Raw genomic sequence first — 15,694 nt, forward strand, 5'->3', positions numbered from 1 at the left:
CAGATTGTTAAAGCGACTATACAGATACAGACGTATACATCCATTTAATGTTTTCGTATTGAGTCGCATCGCATCTTTTTGTGTTAAGGAGGACAACGGCTGATGCACTGAGTGTCAAATATAAGTAATGTACAGGGATATTTGACTGATTCTTCTACCACCAACACATACAAAACGTAGAGGTACGTGCACGTATAATACCTGTACATTAAAAATGAAATCCGAAAGTTTGAAATGTATTATAGCGTTTTCATAAACGAAGCCTAACCTTTTTACGCCATTTTTGTTGAATTTCAGCTTCATTGATTCTGGCCGGGTTTGGAGAAATCGTTTGGACGTCCGGCTCTGAATTGTGTTAATAGGGCCCGTCTTTCGCAGAGTCCATTCTACTTGCGTTCTTGCTTTGAGCCTTTATTTAGATGTCGACTGTAGCCGACCGTAACAATCCAGTTAGAAATATAAACGTCAACTATTGTGTCCCGGTCATAGCTCGCCTACGTAGTTTAAATCCTTTTTCTGAAGTTTTGTGTACTCGTGCGGAAAGCTTTGCTTTCATGACCATTGAATATGAATATTGAGGAATACGTGAAGCATTTTTCATAATACACTTCTATATTGACGACATCACATTTGCATAGCATGTTTTTTTATTTGTTTTTTTTTTAAATAAGTTTTTGTACGAAAAAAAAGAACATAAATTAAAAATAATACAAGAAAGATACATGTATAACGGTGGACTATTTTCTTTCCTTCTTAATTTGTTTCTAATAGAAAGTGAGAGAGCCTTTACCCAATGCTGTGACATAAACATCTTGACATTAAATAAATAAATTAACTACTTAATTATTTTATTTAAAGCTGTAGCTTGAAGGCTTGAAATAAACTAAGCTAGAAAAAAGACTAAAACAGAAATAAAAGCTCGAAAGTTAGATTCATTAAAAAAATAGAAGGAACGGTATGCAATTTTCGTGGAACTTCTCTAAGTCATAGCAGAAAGTTTCTACTTGACTGTTTTCACATGAGATAACGTCAGGATTTGTGGAACTAAAATGATTTATGTGAATGCTAATTTTCATTTAGTATTTCTTTAATGAAATTTATTTCAGATTTAGATTTATTAAAAAATTGGACAAGGTATTATTTCGTGACTTTTAAAACACACATTAGTTAGTTTGTAACTAATGTGTCGATATAATATTTGTAATTTTTGTCACAAGGGAGATAGGGATCTCTCCTTGCTATCCCTTGTGACAAAAATAGATTCAAAATATCGTTTAATAGAAAACGATAAAAGTGCCTTAGATCGGGCCTTATTTCACATTATCAACACTATCGTTCAAAACCATCAAGATATTTTATAAAATAATTTAATACCAACTTACTTTCACATTTCGTCACGTAAATTGTTCATAAATTTACTCAACATATATCTCTGGCTCCGCCTCCGTCCTTTTAGAAGCACATAAAAATAACAAATTACAACAACTGCAGACATTCGCCTCTGCTTCATAAGATTCAGGGGAAATACCGTCAATAAATAATCACAAATAACCCACTTAAGCCTTATCACACGCTGAAAGATATAATAATGTAGGCACATCAATTATCGAAGAAATATATAAAAGAAAACAGAAAGGTTTACTCGGAGATTAATAAGAAGTAAATAAAATAATATTTCCTTGTGGTCGCACGCAATAATAAGTTTTGGCACTGGATGTGACAGTGGCCTTATTCCGAAGAATATATATTATCTGCGCTTTGAAATCCAATGGGAAACTTTTCACCGTAATCCCTACATATTTTAAAAACAAGTCGCGTCTGTTTGTCAGTATAAACGCGATAAATTCAAAACTGTGATTCCTGAGGAAGATATATTTTGAAATTTTGGTCACGATTGGATGTTTGTTATTTCATTTCATTAATTAATCAGAAAGTTTTAGTAAACCCTAACTAACTATAAATGCGAAAGTTTGTGAAGATGTATGTGGGTACGTTTGTTACTCTTTCATGCAAAATCTACTGAATAAATCGTTATAAAATTTGGTACACGAATAGAATATAACTTGGAATAACAAATCTTGGGAATTTCGGGATAAAATGTACCCTACATTTTATACCGAAATTCCCACGAGAGCGAAGCTCCGGAGGGCAGCTATTTAGTTATAAAATAATATATTTTAACACCAATACACCTCTTTGTACCTAGTAAATATTCATTTAAATATACCTCACAAAAAGGCGTAGATATGTGCGTAAATTTAATTGCTTTTAAATGTGCTCTATGCGATGATAAGTTAATGTGTTTGCGTAATTTACAACCGTTTCATTTTAATTCGTTAATTACAATGATAAATCTTGATGCTATAAATGGTGGGGCTTCAGAATAGGTACTCACTTGTTTTACGGTCGGAACTTTCATATTATCATAGCCCAGTTCATTAAAGCTTCAAATTAAAGTCTGTTGTTGTTAGATTGGGCTTAATTAATGCTTCAATTAAGCGTAGTGCGCAAAAATATTCCAAGTGCTTACTACATTACTTTCGGTTAAAATGTTTGTTTTGCTCCATTACGTTTTGGTATTCGATTCGACATATTTATTGTTTAGTGATATTGTGTGTTGGTTTGGAAATCGGTTAAATTTTTTGTGTTGTATAAAAACTTTTTTCCAGAAAATTTGACACTGAAGTAAATGAATTAATAGATGGAACGAAATAGTTTAAATGGTTAGAAACACTCTCGATATGGTTGCGTCGCGCATGGTCTCTCAAAGGAGTCTGTGACAAAAACTCAAAAGTAAATACAAGTCCTGTTTCGTTGCAGTTCCGTTTCACCTTGTTTACTAGTTTTGTTGTGTTTCACTCATTACGACAGTTTGGATATTTGTTGTTCCATCACACAAACGGTACTAGACCGATCTGCTTATACATAATGTAATCGAAAGGTCCCAAGTTCGAATCGTACTCGTGCTATAGGAGTTTGTATCCCAATCTGACTCGTATTCTGCTCCCAGTGAAGAAAAACGTCGTGAGGAAACCTGCACACTGATTGACAGTTTAGTTAAAACGTGTGTATGTGACTAATTGTCAACTAGACTAGTCGGAGGAAAGGTAGTCGTAAAAGTGACGTCGGATGCTTTGGATCACTTGAATAAAATCTGACACTAGTGTTAGGAATAACACACAGATGAATGGTACATAGGTAGAAACAAAAAAACGACATTTATTCCAAAGTCCAGTAAGATCAGAGACACGGATCTCAGGATCGATAATAAGGACATAAACGAGATATATTATATCTGTATCTTTATTAAGCCAATTAATATGTAGATAAGTACATTTATGAGGACACGAAATAGGGAATTACGTTGATAGACAAGAGTAATGCACGAGTCATTTATAAATTTTATCCGCAAATAAAATTGTACTTGATATATTTTAGGGCGTCGCCGTTACAACCGAGCTGCGACATTATATAATTTATATACATTCCTTTAAGTTAAGCTAATGTTTGGGTAAATTACACTTTTATGTTCTTTTGCAACAACCGCGTCGTATACTTTTTCGTTGTTATTTTCTATACAAATACGACTACCTATAATACTATAAACGATTTAACTACCTCGGTGACGACCTCGGTGGCGCAGTGGTAAAGTTAAACCCACTGAACCGAAAGGTCCCGGATTCGATCCCCGGTCGGGTCATGATAGAAAATTATCTTTTTCTGATTGGCCCGGGTCTTGGATGTTTATCTATATATGTATTTGTTATTAAATATAGTATTGTTGAGTTAGTATCCCATAACACAAGTTTCGAACTTACTTTGGGGCTAGCTCAATCTGTGTGATTTGTCCTAATATATTTATTTACCAACAAATTAATTACGGTAAACGTTGCAGAAAACAATGATGAATACCAGAATGATTACCAGTTATAAGCACCACCTATAACTACCAGAATGATTACCAGTTATATATTTATAAGCACCACCTATAACCCACCACTAATTGAATTGTGGCATAGGACAGGTGAAAGAAGTGGAGGACGACCTGCAATGAGATTGGTGAACAATATAACGAAAGTAACAAGTCGTGTATATAGGCACAGAACAAAGGAGAACGGCGCACGCGAATAGAGGCCTATGTTCAGCAGTGGGCGGATAAGGACTGAAACGATGAATATAAATAATAAATAAATAAATAAATAAATAAATAAATAAATAAATAAATGAGGACAAACCACACATATTGAGCTAGCCCCAAAGTAAGTTCGAGACTTGTGTTATGGGATACTAACTCAACGATACTATATTTTATAACATATACATATACAGATAAACATCCAAGACCCGGGCCAATCAGAAAAAGATCGTTTTCCATCATGACCCGACCGGGGATCGAATCCGGGACCTCTCGGTTCAGTGGCAAGAACCCTACCACTGCGCCACCGAGGTCGTCGAGGTGAATGATGATATAGGCACCGTCATTTAAGAATATTTTTATTAATCACAAAAGATATCCATTAGGATGTGAATGGAAGATTCAAACTAGCACGTACTACCTTCCTCGTCCTTTCTACTTCAATCACAATAGTCATTAATCAGTAACCGAGGTAATCTTATCCTTCTTTTATTTTAGCAACTTCTCATTGTTCGTGTATGTCAAATATAAAAACAATGGCTTCCCGTCAAATTTCCCTCGAGTCCGGCAATGAAATTATTGTTTCACATGTTTCATGTGCCTATATTTTGAATGCTCACATTCTGAAAGGTATAATTAATCACAAATAGCCACCACCGGCACCGGTCGGCGCCATGTGCGAAAATGAGGTATTTTTCAGATGCGTATATTGTCGGCTATTCATTATCGCGAAACAGTTTGCCTGTCCTTCTATTATATGAAAGTGAAGCGTGGCCGATGCTCGAGCGGCACAAATGAGGAGTTGCGAGTCACGGAGATGACAATGTTCCATTGGATGTGTGGTGTCAGGCCGCTCGACCGCGTAAGGAACTCTTACATTCGCAACTCCAGAAGTACCGTAGCGCTGGTATGGCCACGTCTTGTATAGACCTACAAATTATATAGGGAACAAATATCTAGGCTATGCCGATCCCGCCTGGCCCTGGCAGAAAGGATAAACCGTGCGAAGTGGATACGAAAAAGTAGGAAAACTGATCCTGAGCTTCAATGATCAACAGCTGCGGCATAAGGGAATACGGTCAGATGAGAGAGTCCGGACTTTGATGGATTCGGCATAAATTGGTGGTTTTTCTATGCAGTAAATATTAATATTAATAGCAGTAATATTCGTCGGCATCTTTTCAGCGATAAAGAGTTATTGATTTTTCATAATTTATCTATTAACATATGATTAAATAGACGGTGATGATTCCTTCCAATATATTTTTTCCTAAAATATACATCGGATAAAAGAAAAAAGCTTGGTTATTGGAAAGCAAAATCGTGTGTTGTGTTTAAGCCTAATGGTAGGCTTAAAGTAAATAACCTTTTATTCTGACAACAAAGAACGATGAATAATTTTCATAAATCTGTTATTGATACATATATGCACGAGAGAATACTAATAATTCTGCTATTTTCTAAGTGACTAATCTAATCTCGGCCCAAGCTTAGTTTGTTTCCGCTTCAACCGAGCTGAATAATTATACATTTCATTTAGAGTACAAATAAAATTTACACATTAAACGTGTTTATGATTTAGTCGGCTGTGTTTATAATAAAGAGGAGATTAATGGCTCGACGCCTGACGTGGCCGTTGTCCTACATCCTCGTTACACTTTTTATACACTGTTGCCTTTTCAGGAGAGGCACAGAACAGATACAGTAAAGAAGTTCAATTTCGAGATATTTTTATAGTTACTTAGGTATTTATTTTTTGAGGTACAAATATTTAATGTGGTCATCACCTGAAATCCGGACTGATACAGACTAAATATTTCTGGATTCGTCTTAAAATAATACATCCCTTCGTTCATAATAAAAGTGCTAAAGATGTGAAAGTGGCTGAAGTAAAACCCTAAATTCCCATTAATAGAAATTCGTGAGATGGTACTTAATATCTATTTATATGAACATACAATTTCAAAATTGTAAAAACTAATTTCGTGCGCGCTTTACCTCTTGCAGCTCTATTAGTCTTTTGTCCTTTATTTGGGAGCCGACCGCACATGCCTCCCGCTTTTTATTGCCGCTCCTTCCGATCTCAGAGTGGGACATAAAACTTCGAGGTTATTTTTCTTCTATATTAGCCGTTCATATCGCTTGGTTCACACGGGTCCGTGAAAGGTTAAAGGAGCATAAACAATGCAAGCTCACGGTGGGATTAGGCGAGCATCAAAGTTGCGGGACTCTGTACTGGAAATTAACTTGTGACGTCATAAACAGCCAACTTTAGTAGCCGGTCGAGTTTGTTCGACCGTAAATTGTTTTCTTTTAACTTTATGGAAATATTTTTCATGTTGAGATCGTTTTTTTTATTATTCTGTGATGTCTTAAATATCATTTTACATTATATAGCATTTTTTCTATATTATAAGTAGGTTACTTTAAAATTATTTATACATTATAATTTGATGACACGTGGGTATCTCATAATATATATTTTTTCTATTGAGTGATGTATATTTTTATTTTGAAAAATCCAATACATGAAATGAGCCAATAATGACTAAAACTGAACATTACCGTAATGTAATTTAATTCGGCGTGAGTTTATGTCGGGATTCCGGAGACATCCCTAGCCGTCACGTGGTGGGTGCGAAACAAAAAGTCTATTACTTTAACGTTAGACAAATAGCCGATTCATTGTGGTTCCCGCACGCAAGCCAAGTTTGGGAGTGACTTGGGAAACAAAACATAATATCGGAGGGGAAACACGTTGCCCGTTATCGAATACGAAGCGGAGACGGCAACGACGTGCGATATGTTTTTTCGAAATTGTAAATAGTATCACTATCACTACATAGTATAAAAGTCGCTTCCCGCTGTCTGTCCCTATGTATGCTTAGATCTATAAAACTGCCCACGGATTTTGTAGTAGATAGGCTGGCGGCGTGGTAGACTGTGGTAACCACTTTCCATCAGGTGGGCCGCATGCCTACTTGGTTAGTATAAAAAATACTATCTGCCCATGTACCAAATTTCATAAAATCCATAATGTACATTTTGTGTGAGTGGGATTAGAAGATATGATTATTAGTAATGCGTGTAGTGTAGCTATCCATATACAGTTATCGAGGAGTAATACAGATTTCGTTTCATGTTTTTAAACCATATAGAGGAGACAGCCGAAAACCACATCGTATATATTGCTAGTTGTTCGCCGTGAACTTAGACATCGCGAACACAATATTTTTTTACAAAATTATGAATATTTAAAAAACTACTTAACCGATTTTGATGCCCTACGAACTTAAAATTTCTATTGACAGATCCTACATACTTTTTAAATTTCATCGAAACCTGACCAATGGTTCGAAAGTTATCGCGTTACAAATATACATACAAGAAACTACTTAAATGAATAAAAAAAAACTATATAGTTCTAGTATGTCAGTTTTTAAAGCTATTTCAAATTATATATTATCGAAAATTATACAATATTTAAAACGGAATCGAAAGCAAATATTTTCAAAGAAAATTTCGCTCCGCATTATTTTCCCAAGCGGGTGGTTCCGTGAAAGCGCGGGAAAATGTTATCGGCACTTCAGAATGGCATACTTCACTTTGTAAATATTCAGTGAAAAATTCGATTAATTTTATTGGCTTCATAACGTTTTGCAATGCACCTATAGTTTTATGAGCAATAGTATAAAACAAAGTTGCTTCTCACTGTCTGTAGATGTAGGCTTAAATCTTTAAAACTACAAATCAGAAATTATCATACTAAAATATTAAATGAAGCTTCTTAGAATCGGTATAAAGTATTCCCGAAATCACATCACACAATCACAATACACTTTCCAAAACCTATATCATATAATTTCGTATTTCTATACTAAGTCGGAACAATTAATGGTCAGCCAATTTATATGAGATAATAAAAAAAAATACTTATGTTTACTTTGAAACCAACTCAGTTATATCATCTATTTCTTACTTTTATTTATTATTCAAAGTTTATTAACCTTTGTTTATGTAATATAGAAAGTATATATCATAAATAAAAATATATATCATATTACTGTGTATTACCTACTTCTACTTACTGCAAAGTCATTCGTAACAGAGTTAATTCCAGTCAACAACAACTTCAGTTTTGCTCAGCACTGTTATCTAATATCAAATTCACTTTCTTGCCTTATTCTGCCAAGTTCCCTTCGTCTTTTAGAAGAACTTAAGCCATAAAGTCGCAGTTGAACAATTTGCATAGAGATTCCTTGAGTAGATTTTATTAAAATACTAAATAATGTAAGTTTAATCATATTTATGCTATATTCGTTGGTTTCCGAGGGCTCTGTAGTTGCTAAGAAAGGTAATTAAGTAACAATCTGTGAAATGTATTAGTTCGTTTTTTTTTTTAATACAAATGCTAACAGTTCAAAGTCGGTTCAAAAGAAGAAAATTAAATTTAAAATATTTGTGCAATAACCCATTAAGTTAATTGTTGATTATAAGAATTCGGACCGTCTTGATTGACTTTATATTGAAGGTAGAATTTATATTGTGCTTGCACAAAGAGCTAAACTAAAAAAACTGCTTTCACCGCAGCCGTCCAACCGGACAAAGCTTTGCTAGTTTCTTTCTCTTCGATTCGCAAGTTAATTTATATTTTCTCTTTGTTATACTAAAAATCATTCAAAGACGTATTTTTTGTTAAAATAACAAAGTTAATAGTACATACTTTTTCGATTCGAGATTTTGTTAATACAAGTTTCAAACAAATTATAATTGGAAAACCTTTTTATTTTTTACCTTATCAAAAACTTCTACATCATCGCATTACCTACAAATCTATCTACGATGTTATAAAATGTTAGTGAAATAGTGCGTAGTTAAATTTAATGAGGACGTTAGATATAAATCGAGCCGATAAAATATAAAAAATATTATCGGGCTAATAAGGCACCCTAATATTAGATTCAGTTGGTGTACCGCTGCCTGTAGTTCAGCTAACGATATCTCTCGCCTTAATTACGTCTGAAGTATGATGCATGTTGGAGTGGCACCTGAGTCGCGAGTTTATTTCGAGAGCATCCGGATGCAAAACATCCAGTATGCAGAAAATTGCCTCATGTAAAAATAAAGCCAACACGAACTTACCCTTTCACATCAAAGCGAGCTAGTTGTTCAACTATAATTTGTAACATACTCCCGAAGGAGTTTTTGACTATTCTAAATGCGAGTTATTACACCAGCAGCTATCCGGGGGACAACGGTGCTCCATATAAGAAATATGTAACGTCTGTTTCAGCAGTAAATTATGTATAAACACAATGACATCAATGTATTTTTGAGTTCATTAAACTTAAAATTGAAAACAACCCGTTAAAATTAGTAACATTTTTGTCGTCGCCATTTTGTGATCCGGCGGCGACCAGCTGCCCGCCACGTTAATATGACGACAGCGTCCCTGTCACTTCGCCCCAATCTCCGAAAGCATAAATTAAATGTCAACTTTGGTAATATGAAAAAGCAGAGAGCAACAAACTTATATGGCCCAGTGAAAGCGCTACTGTTGAATAAATTTGACAAGAACATCACTTTTTAAAACGCACAATCGAATATCTTTGTCATCCTGAACATTGCGATTTGAAGTTGGTTTTCAATGTAATAAAAGATAAGATAAATTCAATAAACATACTTTTAAATTAAATTCAGTGATGTGGATATTTGAGCTCAATTTCAGTGTTAGTTGACCGTAGAAAATATTACAGATATTTTCTATTTATCTTTTCTATATTTATATTTTCTATTATGTATATTATAATTTCATTGAATTTTTATGAACATTATGGCCAATAATAATAAAAGACTACATAAATCGTATATAGAAGTACATTTATCACAAAATGAAATTATTTACATTAAATGTTGATAAGCTGATTAGAGAAGGAGGTAACCGATAAGACGCCCAGATGAGAGAGACTAATTGAAACCCACAAACAACAATAATATTCATTGTTTAAGATCTTTGATTCGGAAAACGTATTTATGTAACCGAATACCATATACAATGATATATACTACAATAATTACTGTTATGAAATGATTTAATTAAAAGTAGGTACTTACATGTGGTTCAAAACTTTTATAAAATATGCAATTTCATGACATGTGTCGTTTATTAGAGGTCGAGAGTCGCAAGTTAAAAATACAGAGAAAACATTCCCTCGGTTCAAAGGATTAAGGAATGCATGTGAGTAATGTCGTGCTCTCTGTAGTATGTTTCCGTGGTGCTGGTGACGTGTTCTCGTATAAATGTAATAAGTATAGAAATTAAATTTTCGACATTATTTTTATCAATAGTGAATTTGTATCACACGGTCGTGAGCTTAAGTATATCATAATTTATTTATGTTTTTTTTTTTATTCGTAGTGTGTGTATTTTGGTGATGCAATTAATTGTTTATCTATCACTTTTGATTTGGCCACTTCTGCCAGGCCGTCTTTTGTTTTCTTCATAATTTGTTGACTTACTCAAATCGTGACCATACCAACACAGACTGCAATTCTGGTGAGCCTAGATTTGTTTTATTGCTATGTTCAACTATAAATATGCTCTGTATCCATCAGAAGACATACAGCAAATCCAGGTTTTCAATCTGCTCTAAATGTACGAATTCACATATATATACCATATATCACATATGTATATATGTACCTATGCTTACATATTATAAAACAAAGTTCGCTGCCGCGTCTGTCTGTTCACATTAAACTCAAAAACTACTGCATGGATTTTTTTGTGGTTTTCACCAACGGATAGTGTGATTCCCGAGGAAGGTTTAGGTGTAGGTATAATTTATTATTTTTACCCGAGCAAAGCCGGGACTGGCCGCTAGTTTTACATAAACTGAGTATGAATATTTGATTCATATATTTATATCACCTACTATCAGTAACAATATACTTTATACAACACAAAATAACCATTGCTACTTCAACGTGCGACCACTGTCGCCGCCACAAAATTTTAAATATAAGGCTATAGATGTATATAACTTTCATTTCTTTAATAAAAGCTATTTACAATTGAGAGAGTGTAAGTATACAAGTAGTAGATATCTGTTCTATAAGTATTTTGCATGGGGCTTATGAATTGAAGGAATTAAGTCGTATGACGTTCATTCCACAGCTATGAGCAACGCCGGATGGCGCTCTTATCCCTAGTAGTCTATAAATATCGTGTCAGTCGCTTTCCTGTGTGTCACAATCAAAACATCCTAAACTGTATCTTTTTAAATGCGAAAGTTTGTAAAGACTTTCTCTGTGCACTATACACGAATTCATATTAATGTTTGATGATTTTAAAGCAAAATCATTAACTAATCATAATAATGATTTTATTTAACATTCTGCACCTATACGTAATTTGAGTAAACTATTTAATGAAATTTTCTGTAAACTTATTTTATCTTATTTTTGTAATTTGGGAAAGCCAATAAGCGAAATATGAAAAATGATGACTTTTCATTTAATTAAAAATATATAATTATGAAAATATTTAATTATGAAAACTATAACAATAGAATTTAAAGCTCGTGTATAGAAACATGAATGGATAATTAACTTTGAGTAATGTTGGTCCAAAACACGAGAACACCTCCAATGGAATCTGCAATGTTAATCCAGGCACTCAAGCAGTCTAAGCTTGGTTTCGAGTCTGGCTTCGTAATGGGCGTGGTCACAGCGAGTACGATCGAGTTAGCCAATAAAGCCTGTTACGAACCAAACATGTTCCATTATCTGCAGTTAGTACCGTGTTGTTCAGTTTTAGTACTGTGAATATATATGAAGGTATATTAAATATAACAATAAATCACTAAATAGTAAAATAAGCATTACTTTATATATTGTTAGAATAATAAATTTCAAGATACTTGCACAGACTGTATTTTTGGGAGATATGCTTTCCCTTTGATTGTATTTCCGATTCTTTCCCTAGGTGCTAATCGTCGGAGCCTATGTTAGACTTTTTCAAAATATTATTTACACTTCATATAAAAATCTTCTTGATTGAAAGATACAGAAATTATCATTTCGTTAGAGCAGGAGGGTTATTATAAGTTCGTTCACTACTTGTGAAAGGACACTGCCGACGATATTGATCTTTTCTCGAGTCATATTGTAGAATATTGGGAAATTAAAACAATAAAATGTCTGCCATCTAGACCAGGCACGTGTTACTCCACATTTAAACTCATAGAAATCATAATGGTTAAGACGCAGTAAAAAGCGCACTCCAGGGAAACCTAGTTTACTACTACCTAAGTACTATAGTACTCAAGTAGTAGTAAAATTTAATGCGCAAGCATTCAAAACTCGCAAACCCAATCCACCGAACCAGTAAGCACATATTAATGGTTATTGTGAAATACTAATGTAAAAATCTATTTTCAGCGCTTCTTTTATAAAGTAAATTCAGAAATACAAAGTAACATGTTCTACACTGGCCTCTAACTTTCACACGGCGTAACAATGAATCGTCATAACATAAATGCGATATTCATTCTATTTTATATGAAAAATTTTCGCCGTCTCAAATCCAATTTGTAGGAATTGTTATAGCATCTGCAGTAAAAGTCCACTGAAATAAGGATATGAGCCTTTTTGTGTCGTCCGACCCGAGAATATGGGAAAAAATACTCGACTTAATGCAATCTACCTACGGCTAGGGAAATCCATATGAAATAATACTTTGTAGGGAAAGCGATTGGCCGTCCCCCGGGGAACATAAAACTGCTAAGCCTCCGTCTAAATTGAGAAACTTGTTGAAAAATCTCACATGAGGGATATACTCGCAGATAAATGTTCAGTCCGATATTTTTTACTGAACTATGAATAATTTTCATTTCCCGTTATTTATTGAGGTTCTTCTGGACCCCGGTGTTTTCCTCTGTCAATTATGTTAAGAAGTATTTCAGTTTGCTTATCAAACTGAAATATTTGCTTTCTTTAGTACATTTTTTTCGAAGGTTGAAATTTTTGAATTCTTTTTTTTTTAACTTATAATACATATTGTAAGACTTTCTTCAGCGTATAAATATCTCATGAATATACTATTTCTACAATTATTATATACCTATATTACCATTCTATTTTATCATATTGAAAATTTATTACGGATAAAATCGGACATAGTCTTCATATTTGGGAAAAATGTTCTTAAGTTCAAAGGAATATCATAATAAATTTATAGGTTAAAATGTTTGTCCATTATTTGTAGCACTTGACCGTAAACCAACCCGACTGTCAAAACACAGATTAGATGGGGGACAAAATCCTGTGGATTCATTAGGAAAACGGCTGGCATACTGTCTGTGGAGACCTATCGCGATGGAGCGGAAACGGAAACACAAAAAGGATGAAAAGTTAACTAATGAATACAAACCGCAAACACGAGTCTAGATAATGCATGTCTTTATATAGGATACAAACTACTATTTGCCATCGAGAACCCTTTACAAAAAAAAAAAAAACATTTTAAGTATAAGTGTTAATACGTTTGACGTTGATTTTAACCGGCGCGCCGTTGACGTTTAGACAAAATGGCGTACTTAGCATTTTTCTGCGCACGTAAAATTTAACGGCAAAATTAACGGTGCATTCCTACCTTACTAACATAAAGTAGTATGTTTATGTATCTAGTAAGTGTTGTTCCTCCTGCTTCCACTTCGGCATCCGTAGTAGTCTAACAATTGGCACGCATTTCTACCTAGACAATGTCTAATCAGTGTTTGTTTGTTAGTTTGTGTTTACCCCTTAAGCAAGACCCGGGCGGGAATTATATAGACAGGCACTTCTTTTTTGAATAATAGGCTTTGAAACGTCACAGTACAGCTAATGAACCGGGAAAATACTCAGATGAGAGAAAGAGAGGACAGTATAACAATATAATATGTGCTTGATATCTTCGTCTATCTTTGTATACTATTTGTAGACTTTGTAGACCATTATATCTACTATTGGATTGGATATGCCAATGCCCTGTAGCCATTTTGTTTTTTCGTCCACTCCACTCCACTCCACTTTTGCTTTTCTCCTTCAAATCGTCCGATTTGAAGGAGAAAAGCATATACCGTAATCTAGGCTTTATCATCACTCCAGAGAGCTAGTAGCTATCCTCAATGTCTCTTTCATCCTTGGTCTTCAATCCAGTATTTTTTATGTTTATGTACGTGATATATTTAACTAAATAATATTTGTTGATATGGCGCGTGCCACCCGCGTCGTGACGGAAATAGAAAATATCTGATAGACCGGCCTGCATATAACGTACATCATCGCGTGACAGCTACATGACTAACCCACCAAAGACAACTATCGACATTGGAATTTAGGCTAGCATAGCAATAGAGTTAGTAAACAATAGTTTCGTACCTAGAATTGAGCTGATAACGTTTGGAATAAAGAAAGTTGTTAATAGGTAATCAAACCCAGTGTCCTAGGTAAATGGTGGAGCTTTATAAGACAATGAATAATTAATTATGGCGATATAGCTACAATGTTTTACCACCCGTCTCGCGACTCGCTGCCTTTCGGTATTTGTCGTTAACCTAAGACTAAAATAACATCGATCAGACGTTATGAAATTCAGATAGAAAACAAATCTTCTTGTTTGTTGATAAGAAAGGTGATGAAAACATACAAATAAATACGTACGTTCTTATGAAACTTCAAAAGAAATGTTTCACCCAACTTCAATTCGCTATCGCTAGAGCTTTGCTCGTATTATCGTCATTCCGTAAATTTGTAAATAAACTCTGAAGTAAACTTTTTACAGTATTTTTTTGTTATTATTTACATTTTTCTCATGGCTGATGTCAGCTATGCATCAATTTTCTTATTTTTAAAATAAATTATGGCGAATCAAGCGCGCGCTCTGTATAATAGTAGATATTCTGGATCTGGAAAGCTACCTATGTATTTGGACATGCCGTCATCGGCAGACCATTTTAGAAGATAATGTATTGGAAATGTGTCAATCATGTAAGATGCAAGCAATTAAGAAACAGCGTTATTTTGGTACAGAATACACTAATTCGCATGCAAAAACAATGACCAACAGACATCAATATTATATATATATATATATGTATATATATATATATAGTTATGGTTAGGGTGAGTTGCACCGGTTAACTTTGACGTTAAAATTAAAATAAAAATCTTACCGGCGCGCCGCCATCGTTTTGACAAAATGACATTACTTTATGTTTTCTGTGCAGGTTAAAATTGAGTAGAGTCAACCACACTTAACGTCATAATGGTTGTCGAAACTACAATCAAACTAAGATAACTATGAATGCTTAACTGAAAGAATATTGATAAATATCAATAATATTGGTAGAAGAATAGGTATAATTGAATGTCCTAATACGATAGAGAGTCACACGACCTGACCTAAGCGGATTACGAATATCCCTCAGAATCCGACTACTTGATTGGCTCCTCTTCTCCTCTAACTTCGACCCAATAAACTACACATAGCTACGAGGAACAGAAATCTTAAAAGGC

General features: G+C 34.1%; 1 protein-coding gene across 2 annotated transcripts in view; it reads left to right on the forward strand.

Annotated features, from left to right (window-relative positions):
* Window positions 1-15,694, forward strand: part of LOC128670619 (larval cuticle protein 1-like) — a 107,713-nt gene that overhangs the window by 58,892 nt on the left and 33,127 nt on the right. Inside the window, exon 2 of one of the 2 annotated variants that reach the window (XR_008404781.2) lies at window positions 4-182. The exons of the other annotated variant lie outside the window; for it this stretch is intronic. The gene's annotated coding sequence lies outside the window, so the exon portion shown is untranslated. The remainder of the gene's footprint in view (window positions 1-3; window positions 183-15,694) is intronic. 2 annotated transcript variants of the gene reach the window in all.

The sequence above is a fragment of the Plodia interpunctella genome, chromosome 6, assembly GCF_027563975.2.
Source record: "Plodia interpunctella isolate USDA-ARS_2022_Savannah chromosome 6, ilPloInte3.2, whole genome shotgun sequence".
NCBI classification, from domain to species: domain Eukaryota; kingdom Metazoa; phylum Arthropoda; class Insecta; order Lepidoptera; family Pyralidae; genus Plodia; species Plodia interpunctella.